Raw genomic sequence first — 17,744 nt, 5'->3', positions numbered from 1 at the left:
TCTGCCGTTTTAAGAGAAGAAGACCATGTGTACTAAACAGAACCTCATTCAGATGGTTATGAACCCATTTTACATCCACTCACATCGTGGAAGCATCAAATAGGTCCATGACGCTTTTATCTACTGAATAAATCAAACAGTATATCCATCACCATAATTGATTTCACTGCTATGTTGCCTTGCCTAATGGTTTTTTTGTATAGCTAATTTTGAACTCCCTACCATTTTTCCTATATTTGTTCCACTCACCTGTATCATGTATTTAATCAAATTATTTATATGTGAGTTTTACAAGTTTCATGGAGTCTATTTAAGCACTAAAACTTACTCTCCTTCATTATGTGGGTGACCAATCATACACTAACTTTGTAGATACTGTCTTTTTTTGGGGCATACCTGCAATTGTAATCTCATTTTCCCATTCCACCGAGTATGCTAACTCTCCTTGTTTCCTATTTTTCTTTGATGACATACTACTTTAATCATCTATGCATCTCTGCTTTCGAGCAATGAAGGTAATATGTGCTATCCTGAGCTTCCTCTTCAAATTATGATCACTTGCAACCGCCAGTGTTTTACAAGATTTCACAATGATCATAATTTCGTATTGATGTTTACAGAGTTCTTCCCTAGGTTGTCAGCATTTTCAATGATCTGTAAAAATGCGTGTTAATGTGATGTTCCTTCCATTCCACGCTTTGAAACCAAACATGGCGTGAGATGCCCCAGAACTGCAACAGATAACACCTTGTGGGGTTCCAATCCATATCCTCTTAAAACTTGACTTCATATGACACGGTTGTACCTCTGGCAACCCAGGACTCTCAATTGAAATCTTTGGCATTTCCCCACATGTACAACTTCCCTTTATCTGATATATCGCATTATCAAACAACTATATCATGAGTTTTATTTATTTGATTTGCATAAAAATTATTGTTCTATAATGATATCAAATATTTGATTTATACACTTAAATATATTTCAACTTGTAGTTGAATATAAAAATCACCCTCAAACCTCATTTCTGTGCTTATGAGATTATATAAACTACGATACTTAGGAAGATTGTAGATTGAAGGGTGCTGGAAATATCAAAGACCATTTACTCTTCTTACCTATATGCTGCTGAGGAGAGCCCCCACAAGCTATGTAGACTACCGCTCATTGCTAAAGCCTCATCACTACAGGTTACTTTCTGCAGTTCTGTTGAAGAATACCCAACTGACCATGTCCACCATAGCCCGCCAAGAAAGATTTGCCTTCATCTGAAATTATACATAAAATTGAAAACCAATATTAGTACTAGCACCTAAATGAGAAGAGGGGTTGACAGTGAAGAATGTTTAATAGAGGTTTCCCGCTGCAATCGTGAATTTTAGCAATTATTTTTACCAGTTAATGCAAGGGAGTATAGCCACCACTTGCTATCTGAATGTACGAACATCTTCAGGGCTAGAATTGGCTTGGTCTCCACCACCCCAACCTTATCACCCTCTCCCAAGCTCATAGTTAGAACTTGCTGAGCAAACACATACAATGTGTAATTGATTGTCATTGTAAGATTCCACAAGCAAAGATAAATGAATTTTATCAAAGTGAAAACTTTTCCAAACAAATAAATGAAAGTCACTAACCTGCAATTGGGTAGAATAAGGTGAAGATAAGACAAGATTTGATATCTTACCTCCCGACATTCCAAAGCTATCCTTCCTCTGTCAGCACTGTTGAAAAAGCCACCACAAGAAACAGCAGCCACAGTACAGGTAAATGCTTGACCTTAGAAGGATACTGAGTTCCACCCTCCCTCATTGGGCCTCGACCAGACCAAGGCCCAATCTTCGATCTCCTTCATCTCACCCAAGTGTAAGTTCTCCTATATTCAATAAAAAACGGATTAATAGTTGAACGCCCTCTTCTTATTCTTTCCATAACAATTGACGCAATATGAATCATCTTCTCATAAAGAACACTAAAACCCATAAATGCAAGAATACATAACCTACATACATTTGAAATAGGTTCCATTCATTTGTTCTGCAGTACTAGATTGATATGTTTTCCACATTATGCAGTTCAGAGGGCTGTTTCCGAAAGTCGCAAATCAAAACTCATGATAAATTGAGTCCAGGTTAAGCACCTATATCTAAAATGCAAACCCATATTATATACATGTAAGAATTTCCATAAAAAAAACAGGGTCAGTTAAGAATCACGAAGAGTGGGATGAATTCCCGGCTGTCCCCCTTGAGGGATTCTTGCATCAGGTTCAATTGTCACATTCTTGCAATGCCGCGAACAAAGAAAGAGCTCTACATTGCATTTTTTCAGAGGTTTGGGCAACACATTTAAGCATAAGAAATTGAACCCGCTTAGAATACGTACAACAAAAGCAAGCCTACAAGACATTTTGTCCAGCAATGGGGGATAGAAAATCCATAGTTGCTTGCCCAAATCGCCAACTCTATATTTTCCCATTGGATTACAAGCTGGGAGCACAGATGCTATATTCCAACATTGGGAGTTACGTTTCTGCTCAAACATCTGCCTAAAAGTAATGACAGCTTCCTCAAACCATCCATTTCGGTATACCCAGCATAATAGCATTCCAAGTGCTTATCTCTGTCTCCAGTATGGTTTCTCTCAAATTTTGTTGAGAGCTCTAATTCAAACCAGATTTTTGCATACATGTCTATAAGATAATTTTCTCATTTCCCTCAACTGAATGCCATGCCTTAAGAGCTAGCATGGTCTGCTTTCCAATATCACGGTTTCTCAGATTTGAAGCTGTTGAAGCAAGCATAACAGTAGTGGATCAATCATAAATTGTTTTGTTTTCTGCATCTCAACAAAAGCTTACCTTCATCATCCAACCCATTCTGAACAAAAGCAGAAATCATTGTATCCCAAGAAACAACCATCCCGCTCCAACATATTATCAAAAACTTTAAATGATGTAAGACAAGCCCGCATCTTGAATACATGACATAATTGCATTCAATACAATAACTGGCAAAGTTGCCAAATTCTTTAATTATATAGTCATGCGGCTGTTAAGCTATATCCAAATCGTTGCAACTGTGAAACTGCATTAAGACCGATAAACAAAGTCACCTCATCAAAATCAATTTCATCTGATAACAAGCTTCAATAAAACCACAATACCCTCAAACATGTATTTAAATATATTTATTATTGAATGAAAAGTTGATAACATTAAAGAGTTATTATTACTGCATATGCTCATTTCATACAAGTTTGGTTTTAAATACATCCATTAAAATATACATGGTTTTTTTAGTAAACCAACAACAGCCTTTGGACAGGCCAGCAAAACTACAACACCAACCTAAGAGCACACTGAAAACCCAAACGCAGCACCTCAAAAACACCCACGGAGAGGCCAGAAACATCTTCACCCTCTCACCTCCCAGCAAACACGACCAAACAGCCAGCAAGAAACCATCCCCAAGGAAACTACGCTCAGCAAAAAACAACCAACAGCTAGGAAAAAACTGTGCCAAAAACCCAACCGCCCAGAGAAGAACCTATACCAGGCAGCTCACCCCACAACCCCACTATACAACGAACACATGGGGCAAGGGCAGCAGCTGAAAAATCCGAACTCAAAATGACCACAACAGCTCCAAAAACTGCCTCCCAACTGCCACGAAGGAACCCACAACATCCCAGGCAACACAAACAACCACGCCAGAAACCAATGCACCACACAACAGAGCGCCCACCAACCCAAAACCATTGGAGAGACACCAAAGCCAAGAGATCCTCTTGAAAAATAAATTAACGCAAGATCCATGAAAGTGAGATTTAGATTAATAATCAGTGGAGCCGGCAGACTGATTAGAATTTTGGGTCTTAATCCTTAATTAGAATAAAAACAATATTGTAATAACCAACACACAGACCCAGTCTCCCGTAAGGTTGAGAAAATGTCATCATTACCTTCCTTGAATCATAATCTCATTCGGAGACGGGCCCCATATATACAAGAGTCGGTACATTCAAGAGTAAGAAGCACCAATTAGACAAACAGAAGCTATATTGTTTTTTCCTCCTCCCTCCAATGAAATTTTCAAGTTCATGTATTATTATTATATAATTCATTTTCAGCTATCTGCAGTTGAAGTAAAGATTGAGGCTTCATGTTACCTGAGCAAGCAGCGTCACCGGTGAGACTGAGAAGCGGCAGTCGGTGGAGACTGGAGGAGCTTTAAACCGAGAGTGGATTGAGTGATGACTGTGAGATGATGTTAAGAGACGTAGTGAATGTGAGTTATTAACAGAGGCTTGATAAGTGTTCAAAAGATACATATACCTTGATGAGCAGACAGTTGCGTTTGTGCGTCTGAGATTGGAGATACGTCGGTGGAGTACGTGTAGACGGGCTCTGGAGTGCAACTGGAGAGTGCAGGTGGGTTGCGTTGGGTAGACGGCGACGTTTACGGGATTTGCGCGATGAGGTTGAGAACGATAGTGGTGAGTGTAGAGGCGTGAGCAGGAAAGGGGATTTCAATTCAAAAGACAAACCGAGGCCCGCGGTGTACCTGTCTCACCCGCTTGTTCAACGGTTAGACCGGGTAATTGGTCTAATGTCATGACTTATACCCTATTATTTACTGGTGGAACCGTGGATCTGAACCTCTTTTGCCAAATCTAAGTGATGTTAGACATACAAAATGAGTGAAAGAAAAAATGGACGAGTGAATAACAAAGTCAAACTTATCATTTTCGTCATATCCTCATTATACAACCACTTTCTATTCATTCCCTGTCACTAACCTGGCAAAACGGTCCTACCCCACGGGTTGGACCCGTACCCGGGTAAAAAATATAGGGTACGGTCCATTTATTAACCCCATTTTTTAGACCTGTACCCGTACCCGCCCAAAAACCAGGGTTTATAATGGTTAGACCCGCGTGCACCCGTATTTGCAATAATTATTTTTTTTGAATCCCTTATTTTTTCACACACACAGTACAGCAATCACGCTCCACGCCTCTCACTCTCTCAATCTCATCTCATCTCTGATCTCTCACATCTCTGATCCTCCACTCTCATCTCTCTCTGATCTTCAATGCTTTTGTTTTGTGTTTTGTGTTTATTTCTTCTTCTCTTTTTTTACTATCTACATAGCACCACAACCACACCACAACCACAAGCTTGCTTTTTTCTCTTCCCATGGAGATTTTGTGTTTTGTGACACTTCAATCATTTTAAACCCCATCAGTTTTTCTCTGCTTCACCTTTCCTTGTTTTGTACCATTTAACTTTTCTTTATACTGGTAAGTATTGTCTTTCTTTTCTCCTCTCTCTTTCCAGACTTTCACTCACACTTAACACATACATCCTTGGGCTATAGTTTTCTTCTTTTAGTTACTGAAAACTGAAAAGCCTTATCCTTCTCTTTATAATATGTGTGTCTATTTTGGTTTAGTCTTTGCACGAACAAGACTCTCCACTTCCCTTGTTTCGGTTGTTTTGTTTCATTATTGAATTCAAGTGTATGTGCTGTCAAGTTTGAAGCTTTTGTATCTGTCCTGCGTTCCTTGTGCTGCTGCTTTTTTCTAAGGGTTTTTCTTTTTTGGTGCATTTGATATCTCAGGGACTGAGTTTCTTGACTGTTTGAAGCTTTCAAGAAGGAACTTTTGGCTTTTCTTTTGTGGTTTTTGTACTCTCTCAAGTGTTAGTAAAGTTTTCAATGAGTACTCTTGAGTGGGGTGAAACTGTTTGTGATTTTAAATTTAATTAAGCTTGGTGTTTTGGGTAAAAGTGTTTAAAGAAACAAGTTTAAATTTGTTGCCTGAATTGAAGTGTGTGGGTTGTATCCAATTTAATGGAGTCTGGAGCCATGTTTCTGGGGGGAAAGGATCTATTGCAATATACATTTCACCTTCGGATTCTTCTGAAAGAATAAAAACATATTGATGGGCTTGGATTGAAATTTTTGGTAATAACATTTAGTCTCAAGTCACCCAAAGCTATTGGAACCAAGGTTTTAAGTGAATTTGGTATTCAAGAATTGGTAGTATAGGGTGAAATTAAAAACAAATCTGGAGAAAGAATACGGGCTCACCCGCGCGGGCCCACTCTTACCCTATAGGGTAGGCAAGGGTCCTATTTTGGATCCGTATATCTCGACCCGTATAAGTACCCGTACCCGTTTAAAACCCGTACCCGTTTGACCAGACCTAACCTGACCCACACCACCCTTTTTGGCCAGGTCTATCCTGTCACATTTCTTCGTATAAACATTTTTTTAAAATTTTTCATACTTTTAGCATTAGTGATTTGAAAAACTCACAATAGATATTATTAGAGAATTACCATGACAACTACAAACCAATTCGAAAAAGGATTCTTTACACGGTAGAAACATCTACACTGGAGAATTAAAGTACACTAACACCAAATGTTGTAATGTTGAAAAAAATCAACTAAAAATAAAATCTTTCACCGTTCATCACTCACATATAACTTCATCGTGCTTCTGGGTAATATCGAGGTGTAGTCATCCGAACACCTGCCCAATAGGTTTTTTTTGGGACAAACAAAACACTCTGCAACTTTAATTCTTTCATCCAATCTAAATGATCCGATCATCAATCTCAAACCTTAACCTTCTTTACAATATTCTATAATTACTAACTCATTACATCTAGATTATGATATTCATTAGTGAATATACGCAATTAGAACATCTTGAACAATTTCTATCACAAAAAGAATTTGATCCCCCAAACTCCTAACTCCCTAGGTCCTTTATAGTAAAGCATACAGTTTTCTCATGAGAATTCCTGAAAATATCAAATTTAGATCACCTTGTTTGGCATTAGGACAATGGTTTTAATTCCTGTCGTTAATACTACAAGATAATTTAGTTTATCGTAATTGATATTTGTAAATGAAGTCTATATTTTTTCCACGTTTAAGAATTTTTGAGGTAAATAAACAAAGAATTTAAATCTTATATAATTACAGAATCATGATATTGAGATTTTGTTTTTATTAATACCATTAAAATAACAAAATTTGTGTAGTTATTTATAATATTTGAGTTGATCTTTTCATATCAAAAGTTTTTTGATAATAAGATATTTAAGATTAAACTTCCATCTTTTATATTTTGGTCACAAACAACCCTTCTTCAACTTCATTCTTCTTCGCCAACCCTCACAACTCTCATCCGCCATCCATCCACCAAAAATCCCCTTCTCTACCGCACACAATGAAAACCAAACACCCCGTCACTCTCCAATGGAAGTGCTTGGTTTTGGGCATGAAAGCTTGTGTTTTGTGCCTAGTTTGAACCCTTATTTGGTGATAGTCCTGCTCAGTTGTGTTGCTTTTGGTGAGTTCACTCTGTGCTTTGACTTCACTTGGGAAGATTTTCCTTGGTCAGTGAGTATTAACAACTTACATTAATTATTTGTTCATTGATTGAGTGTTTGTTTGGTGGAAGTTTTAACATCGTTTGCTTAGCGTCATTTAGCAAGCTTATATGAGTTATTATATGTATGTGTGTGAGTAATCAAAGGTTAAAAGAGTTTTTTTTTTTTTTTTCAAAGAAGTAATTAGCAAAAAGGCATACAAAATAATCACTTTTTTTATGATTTGCAACAAGATGTTTTGTTTTGTTTTGGAGTCATGAATCTTGCAGGGGTAATTGTAATACTCTAACCAAAATTTTTGGGTATTATTTAATATTTTAAAGGAGCTCATTGGGAAGTTAGTTGACATGATTAGCACCCTCCTTGAATTGCAACCAAGACAATAAAACAAAAGCAAAGAGCTTTTATCAATTATGGAATCACATTTGATCAACAAAGCATTTTCCTTTCTTATTTAGTAAAGGAGATGTTGAGCACTAAGTTTGTTATTCACGATTTAGAATATAACTATGTCAGTTTAACTGGTTGGCCTGATAATTAATGATGTCTTGTGCTTGATTGGATAATATCAGGAGAAGAGAGTTGTGTGCACTATATTCTCACATTGTTGTGTTCACTACGGTTTTTGACTGATAATAAATTCTTATCATTAAGGGTTGCAGGGTTATGGTGGTTTTGGTGCCTTGGACATTCTGTCTATCATAGAGAGTTGTTTCCTAGATTGGTGGAAGGTTCTTGGAATGGGAAAATAGGCACTCACACCACAGTGGGACACATACTGCTGCATATGAATCAGGTTGTTGTTCTTCTTAACTGCCCTGTTTTTTGTATGAAATTTCTTTACATGTATACTATTGGGTTTGCATTTTAGATATATGCTTAACCTGGACAAATTATGAGTTTTGATTTGCGACCTTCGAAACCCTCTTGACCTCATAATGTGGAAAACTATCAATTTAGTACTGCAGAACAATTGAATGGAACATATTTCAAAGGTCTGTAGGTTTATGTATCTGCATTTATGGGTTTCTAGTTGTTCTTATGAGAAGATGATTCATATTGCCTTCATATATTCGGAAAAATAAGAGGGTGTCAAATATCTTAATCCATCTATTATTGAATATGAGGAACTTTGCACTTGGGTCGAGATGAAGGAGGAATTGGCCTTGGTCCTGGTTAGGCCTAATGAGAGGTGGACTAGTATCCCTTCTAAGGTCAAAGCATTACCTGTACCTTGGCTGCTGTTTCTTGGGGTGGCTTTTTACAACAGTGCTGAAAGGAAGGGCAACTTTGGAATTGGGGAGGTAAAGATATCAACTCTTTGTCTTATTTCTCTCCTTATCTCTACCCAATTGCATGTAGTTACTTTTCTTATTTTGTTCGAAAAGTTGCACAGTTCTGGATATCACTCTCTTAAGTTTTCAACTTTGATGAAATTTCATTTATCTCTGCTTCTCTAACATTACAATGACATCATATTACACATTGTCAGGTTTTTGCTCAGCAAGTTCTAACTATGAGCTTGGAAGAGGTGATAAGGTTGGTGGTTGACCCAAGCCAATTCCTAGCCTTGAAGTTTTCGTATCATTCAAATGCAAGTGGTGGCTTCATTCCCTTGCATTAACTGTAAATATTGCTTAAATTCACATTACCACAATACCTTTTAAATCCATTCCTCACTTGTCACCCCCTCCTTCCTATCTAGCTGATACTAATATGGTTTTCATTTTTATGTTAATTTTCAGATTAAGCCTCGCCACGTACCAAGACCCAATCTTCCATCTCCTTCATATCACCAAGTGTAAGTTCCCCTATAATCAATATACGATAGATATTTAACAGCCCTCTTTCTTTATTCTTCTCGTAAAAATAAGGCAAATGAATCATCTTCTCATAAAGAACAACTAGAAACCATAAATGAAAATATAACCTAAGACATTTGAAATATTTTCCATTCAATTTGTTCTGCAGTACTAGATTGATATTGCTTCCACATTGAGTCAAGAGGGGTTCAAGGTCCATCAACTCATAAATTTTCCGTAACACCTATCTAAAATCAAACTACTATATACGTAAAGGAATTTCCACACAAAAAACAGGGTCAGTTAAGAAGAACAACCTGATTCAGTTTATGCAGCAGTAGGTCCACTGGTTGCGATGTGCCTTATTTTCCCATTCCAAGAACCTTCCACCAATCTAGGAAACAACTCTCTATGATAGACAGAATGCCCATGCACCAAACCACCAAACCCCTGCAAACTTTAAATGAAGCCATTGTATTATCAGGCTAAAACACGTAGTGACACACAATGTGATGATATTGTGCACACAACTCTCTTCTCCTGATATTTATCCAATCAAGCACAAACTTCAAATTATCATCAGCCAACGTTAAACTGACATAGTTATATTCTAAATCTTGAATACACTAAGAAAGGAAAATGCTCTGTTTCAAATGTGATTCCATATTTGATAAAAGCTCTTTCTTTCTGTTTTACCTTTGGTTGCAATTCAATGACGTAACTTCCCAATAAGCTCTTTTAAATATTAAATTACCATACCCAAATTTTTTTGGTTGAGTATTACAATTACCCCTGCAAGATTCACATCTCAAAATTTAAGATCAATATTTGTATGGACTCCAACATCTTGTTCAAATCAAAATAAAAGTGATATTTTGTATGCCTTTTTGCTAATTTACTTCTTATTAAAAAAAAAAAAACACTTTTTAACCTTTGATTACTCAACCATAATACACTTTTTATAACCAATAAGCTTGCTAAATGACCTAAGCAAACGATGTTTAAACCTTCACACCACAAACACTAAATCAATACAAATAATGAATGTAAGTTGTAATTACTCACTGACCAAGTGAAAATCTTCCCAGTGAAGTCAAAGCAACAGAGTGAACTCCACCAAAGAACACCTGAACGATCATCACCCAAATAAGGGTTCAAACTAGCACAACACACGAATTTTCATGCCCAAACAAGTCTCCCCCCATCTCCTTTCCCACAACCAAAGCTTTCCATCCACAACCAACCCACTATGAAACAACCCACCTGAAATATTCAAACTTGAACCCAACCCACTTCAGAATCTTTCTGAAAAAGTCGGCCGGGAGTTTGGAGATGGTAAAGGGTAGAGAAAGAATGAGGTTTGCAACTGGGCTGGGTAAGCCTCACTTCTTCAATGCCACGCCCAACTGCCTGAGGCCCTCTCCCCCACGAGAGGAGTTGGAGAGTGGACGGCGTCTTTTGGTTTCATTTGTGTGCGTGAGAGAAGTGGGATTTTGGTGGATGAAGGAGAGTGGAGAGATGGCGATTGAGAATTGTCATTTTTCAACACAATTTAGTGAAACATGAAGTAATAAAAGGGTAATCTTGTTGATTGATCTAATCCTAAATTATCTTATTATCAAAAAGCTTTTTGATATTGAAAGATCATTCAAATGTAAAATAACCTACACATAATTTTGTTATTTAATGGATTAATTAATAACAAATCTCAATTTTCATGATTCTATATATGTATAAGGTTTTCAATTTTTGTGTTGATTTTACCTTCAAAATTATTAAACGTGGAAAAAAATATTTTTCATTCAAATATCAATTATCGTAGACTAAATTTATCTAGTATATTAACAGGCGAATTAAACCATTGTCTCTAATGCCAACAAACGTGATCTAAATTTGATATTTTCGTTGAATTCCGTGAGAAAACTTATATGCTTTTTACTATTAAGGACCCAAAGAGTAGGAGTTTAGGGGATCAAATTCTTTTTGTGAGTAGAAATTGTTTAAGTTGTTCTAATGGCGTATATTTCACTAATGAATATCATATCTCAACTGTAGAGTGAGATATTATGGAAATATTCGTAAGAAGGTTAGGTTCTAAGAATTATGATCAGAGCACTTTTAGATTGGATGATAAATTAAAGATTAGAGAGTGTTTGTTTCGTCCAAAATCCCCCTTTGGTCAGATGTTTGGATGATTGCACCTTCATACACCAAGAATGATGAAGTTAATATGTTAGTGTGTTGATGAAGTGTGAAAGAATTTTTTTCAAATATTATCAACATTTGGATGTGTTAGTTTACTTTAATTCTCTATTGTAGATGTTTTCTACGTGTAAAGAATCCTTTTTGTGAATTAGTTTTTGTAGTTTGTCATGATTTCTATATTATCTATTGTTTTTTTCAAATCACTAATTTAAAAGTATAAGATTTTTAAAAAGATATTTATACGAAGTAATGTGATAGGAATGAATACAAAGATGTCTGTTAAGTGAAGATGAAAACATAAAATGGTGAATATGATAGTTTTACTTTTTATATCTACTCTTCCATTTATTTTCTATCATATGTTTTTGTACATCGAACTCATTTAGATTTTGGCAAAACGGTTCCAGTCCCAGGTCCATGACATCAGAACCCGTACTCGGTCCGGACCGTTTTGAAAGTGGGTGGAACGGGTTACACCCGCGGGTCTCCGTTTGTTTTTTGAATTGAAATCCCTCGCTCGCTCCTCTCTCACACTCACTCACTCTCGTCTCTCAACTCACTCGCCGCAAATCCACCACACGTCGCCGCTACCCCAGCAACTCCACCGTCGCTGCTTCTCTATCTGCACTCTCCAGACCCATCCTGCAGTCTCCACCGTCGCCGCATCTCCAATCTCAGAGCCACAACGCAACTCCACTCTTGCTCTTCCAAGATATGTGTATCTTTTGAACTCTTTAATCACTCCCTTGTTTCATAACTCACATTCACTCTCGTCTCTTTAACACTCATCTCACAGTCACTCACTCTCGTTAAAGCTCCTCCAGTCTCCACCGACTGCCGCTTCTCCAGTCTCCACCGACCGCCGCTTGCTCAGGTAACATGACACCTCAATCTTTACCTTAAACTGCAGATAGCTAAATGATTATATATTATAATATATACATGACTTGAAATTCATTGGAATGGAGAAAAAACAAATTAGCTTCTTTTGTCTTAATTTGTTGTCTTATCTCTTGAATGTACCGACTTCTTGAATTTGGGCCCGTCTCCGTCCGAAATTATGATTCAGAAAGGTAATGATTGACATTTTCTTCAACCTTATGGGGAGACTGGGTCTGTGTGTTTGGTTATTACAATATTGTTTTTATTCATAAGGTTAAGACCCCAAATTGCAATCAGTCCTACCGGCTCCACCTGATTACTTTCTAAATCTCACTTTCACTTCTTCTTCATTATTTTTTTTCAGAGGATCTCTTTGCTTTGATTTCCTCTCCGTTGGTTTTTGGTTGGTTGGGCGCTCTGTTGTGTTGTGCATGTTCTCTGGGTGTGTGTTTGTTTGTGTTTGCCTTGGGATGTTGTGGGTTCCTTTCCTAGCAGTAGAGGAAGTTTTTGGAGTGTTGTGGTCTTTGATTTCGGCGTTTTGGCTACGTCCTTGCCCCATGTTGTTTGTTGGTATAGTGGTTTTTTTGGGTGATCTTGCCTGCTGTAGGCTCTCTTCTGGCTGTTGGTTTTTTGGTAGTTTTTTCCTGGCTGTTTGTTCTGTTTTTTGCTGGCGTAAGGCTTGTGGTGGTTTCTTTTTTTGGCTGTTCTGGTGTCTTGTTTGCTGCGGTCTGTGGCTGGTTTGTGGTTTGTGAAGACTGTTTCTGGCCTCCCCATGGTGTTTTTGAGGTGCTGCGTCTGGTTTTTTTCAGCTGCTCTCTTGGTAGTGTTTGTTTTTGCTTGGCCTGTCCAAAGGCTTTGTTGGTTTTATTATAATTAATGTATTTATAATACCAAACTTGTATGAAATGAGCTAATGCAGCTATATATACTCCTTAATCTTATCAACTTTTCATTCAGTATAAATATATTTAAATACATGTTTGAGGTCAATTACAAGTATTTTTATATTTTAAATGCTTTATTATTTTTACATCCATGTGCATTTGCAACAAAAGAAAGTGAAAAATGTTTGAGCTCATTAAATTAAAGAGTGAGAAAATTCTTTTACTTATCACTCATTCAAATCAATTATAATTCAATTGTTGAATTTTGTGGTGAATTGATTGAATTAATTGAACTTTTGTGTGAATAATGAACTTTTGTGGTAATTGAATTGAATTTGGAGTAGTTGATTGTGGTGTAATTATAAAATATAATAATTGCGAAATTGTGGGGGTGTGATTGTAAAAATTGAAAACTGAAATGAACTATGGGCCCTTAGTACCGTGGGTCCACGTACCCCCCATAGGGTAGCAGGCGGGTCCAGTATTTTGACCCATTTAGATCGCTTTTTTGGGTCTGACCCACCTGCCCTTCAAGCATGCATGTCTCACCAGCTATGATTTCACACCAAGTTTTCTCCGGCTCAAGGTTATAATTCCTCAATTTAAGCCTCTTGTCTACTCACAATGTTTCTAATAATTTGCAACACTATTCCAGCTAACAGTCGAGAACCATTTTGGTGCATCAGCTCAGAGCCACTGCTCATGTCACAACAAATTTGAGTCAGTTGTTGTTGTTAATGCAAGCTACACTGGTAGATCAAACTCAAGTTGGAATTGTGAGCGTCTGAATATTTCTCATACAGGTTTTACTTCTTTACCAAGTTCTTTGAAATCTATGTTCTTTATCTAAGCACTCGAACCGACTCGATTGCTATAGTACCGAGTTCGATTTTAATCGTAGTTTTTGTTAGTGATCGAACCAACGTGGGATTACCGATGTATTCAAACTCGAACTGACTTGACTAAGCAAGTCGAATTCGAGCCAAAGCCGAGCCAACCGCTTGGTTTTCACCCCTAACCCGATCAGTGGGAATTAGGTCACACTATGTGACATGATTCTAAATGAAATATGTTGATATATAAATGATGTGAATACTTATGTAATTTCTGAAGTAAAATAAAATTATATGAAAGATATATTTTGTCTTGATATTGAAGTTCGTTAATATTTTTATTCCTGTGCATATTAATGTTATACAAACTTATATTAGTATTATTTTTACTATATCGAGTTGACAACTCTACCCAATTTTGACTTATTTGATTTGTAAGACCTTGAAGATTTGAATATTTAATGTTTTGGTTTGGAGAATAATTTCCTTTGCGATTAATATTTTATTAGAATTTAGAGATTAGTTTTTGGTATTTGAGTACGTCTCAAACTGGTATGCAATTTTTTATATTGGATTTGGGCGTTGCAAGCTTATTCAACAAATATGTAGAAAAGCTCTGCTAGAACTGTACAAAACCAACATCAACTTTTCAAATTTCTTGCCTCCCTGTTTGTCTACCCGAAGGTTTAACAGTAGGCCAAAAAGCTACAGGAAGCGAATGCATGAGAACGGTCACCGAGAAATGATTATCTCGATCTAACAATGGCTTTGCAAACTCATTTGGTGAACAAGTGGCCTTGCCTGATGGAGCGATGAACAGAAGCTCAGCTTTCTTCATTTTGTTGGTGGTGGTTGTGATGAGTGAAGATTGAACTATATTTCTTTTCTTGGGTTTATTCAGATGATTGACAAATGTAGAACACTCATCTAGATCAAGTCTTCTATAAATCATGTTAAACTGTTAATGTATAAATTATTTTTTGTCCAATGTCAATAATGATTATTTATTTATTTTACAATACTTTAGTTGCGCTACCTAAGCCACAGAAATGCTTTTTTGAATAATAGTTCTATAACTATTACATTTTGCCTCTGTTGATTGACAATCAGTGACTTTCTAACGAAGTAAAAATTTTATGTAAAGTATCATTGACCAGGTATTATTAATATGTTAATGAGTGTTGGGTATAACTCATTTTCACAATGAATTGAGGAAGCCCATTATTATAGAGTAAATACATGTTCCCATCTAAGGTTTATCCACCCTTCAGTTTCAAAATTTCAGATTCCCAGTCTTAAATTAATTAAGAGTGGAAATAAAATTTATGAACCTAGGGGAAACTGGCCACTTGCGAAACCTTGAATGGGAATATATATATAATATATATATATATATATTATTATATATATAAATATATAATATATATATATATATATATATAACAACCCACTAATCTAGGAACCTGAGACAAATCCAATTTCAAACCACTTAGTTTAATTTTGGAGATGCAGTGATTTAGGGAATGGAAGTACTTCGTGATGAGGTCAAATTAGGTGCTTCGTGACAAGAATAGTTCAGCTTTTCTTATGGTGCTTAGTTTCATGGTAATGGTTACTTCTTGGATGCTACCAACATTTATTTTTGAGATATTTCCCATCATTAAAGTCATACTTTCTCACTGTTTACGCAGTAAGGTGAAGAGACAGTACTAGTTATGCCCCTGGCAGAAAGTAGAATCCATGAACTATTGAAGAAATTAAGACTCTGCAAGTGATTTGATATATGCATGTGAAAGGAGAGCTGCAAACAGGAAATCCATGAGAAGAACAGTGACTGAGAAACGATCATCTCCAGGTAACAGCGCTTTGCCACTTGATAGTGGAAACCGGTGGCCTACTCCTGGTGCAGGGATGACAACAAGCCCACTTTCTTCATTGTTGCTGGTGTAGTGAATAGTGAAACTGAAAAGAGAGCAGAGCAATAATGATGTTGGGGCCTTGGGGATCTGCCTCGTCACGGGGAAGAAGGCAAATGAACAAATCCATACATCATTAAGGACTAAATATGATTAACTAAAACTATATGCTTCTTTCATGGCTTTATTTCTTAATACATCATCAATCAAGCCTCAATGCAGCTATAGAGATCCTCCCTCCATCACTGCTAATCTACTCTTACTCTTCTCTTTCACCTTCTTCCTCACCTCATTATCACTCTCCATTACACATTTTTGGCTCTTGCTATCTCATCTGCAACCACAACTTCGCCATTCATATCCTATAATCCAATCTCAACTCCACACCCAATCCCAAATCTCTCACCATTTGGAATGCATTAACGTTTGCTCAGCATACAGAGGCCATGTCACAATTGGAAACCAAACCACAAGCTCTCCAATATTGAATTCTACCCACAATGTGACACAAATGCTCCACTGATTGTGTGCCAACCCGCCTTTTGTGGTGCCCATCCACACACAAAACCAATCTTCTTTTTATTCTTTGAAGAACCCATTTGGCAAGTTTCCAGGAATCATCACTTTGTAATCATTAGGCTTTTCAAGTTTATCCTTTGGTGGTGGCTTCCGTAATGACCACAAGACCTCACCCCAGTTTTGGTCCAATCCAACTGCAATTTCTTTAACTTGCTCTTCTCCAAAGCTCCCTTGGCTTCTCAACACAAGAAAACAACTGATGAATCTTTTGATGATCAAGCCATTTCATGATCTCATCATCTTTTGTGTCTCATCCGAAACCAACTTATGCTTTCACCCTTGAGAACAACACCCGGTCCAACTGTGTAAACAGGTGGACATGATCAAAATCATCATCAGAGACTTAACGCGTGAGATTCTAGCTCCTCATGTGTTGACAATAATCCCTTTGGTCTCCTTGATCTTCTCCATGGTTCATAACTGTAGTGTAGCCACCATGCTTGTTCGACAAAACTTCAGGCAGACCACTGCCTGGAACTGGATTAACATAACTGGGGATCAACAAATCACCATCAAACTCTTCAATTTCTCTCCATGTGGAGTTGGAGGTACAGCAGAGACCAACAGCAGCTGCACTAGAAGGGAGAAACAAAGAAGGAACACCAAGCTCATTTCCCACATCTATCATTGATGTACAAAGAAATCAACACCAATCCAGCATGGAGTTGGGTTAGAACCGAAAGCACATGCTTGACAATATTCTTTAACACACCTCTATGACAATCTATATACTCGTCATAAACTTTTCAAAGGATTTATGAACCTCTTGTGAGGAGAGAAGTCAACAGGAGGAGATAGATTGTGAACCTTTGAAGTATTAGATTCTGCAAATGATTTGGTGTGTGCAGCTGAAGGAGAGGGCCAAAAGGAGAATCCATGAGAAGAAAAGTCACTGAAAACGATCATCTCGATCCAGCAAGCGCTTTGCAAACTCAATTTGGGACCTACGTGGCCTGCGCCTGGTACAAGGATGAACACAAGGTCAACTTTCTTCATATTTGGTGGTGGCTTTTGTGATGAGAAAAAGAAGTATAATATTTTTCCTTTTTTCAAAATTTTATTGATTAATGTCACAGTACATGATGTACACAAAAACCTATTTAAAAGAAATAGTCAAGAGGTCATAACCATACACGGGGTATAGTTATCAGGCAAATAATTTCTGAGCAATGGAAGTATCAATGTTAGGGATAAACACTTGTCAACTTCCAAAAGACTATATGTTTATTAAGT

General features: G+C 37.0%; 1 pseudogene; it reads right to left on the bottom strand.

Annotated features, from left to right (window-relative positions):
- Nucleotides 1–1,191: 1,191 nt before the first annotated feature.
- Nucleotides 1,192–17,507, bottom strand: LOC116110012 (annotated as a pseudogene).
- Nucleotides 17,508–17,744: the final 237 nt, after the last annotated feature.

The sequence above is a fragment of the Pistacia vera genome, unplaced genomic scaffold (assembly GCF_008641045.1).
Source record: "Pistacia vera cultivar Batoury unplaced genomic scaffold, PisVer_v2 Contig592, whole genome shotgun sequence".
Taxonomy (NCBI): domain Eukaryota; kingdom Viridiplantae; phylum Streptophyta; class Magnoliopsida; order Sapindales; family Anacardiaceae; genus Pistacia; species Pistacia vera.
This window is presented reverse-complemented; position numbering and strand designations above follow the sequence as displayed.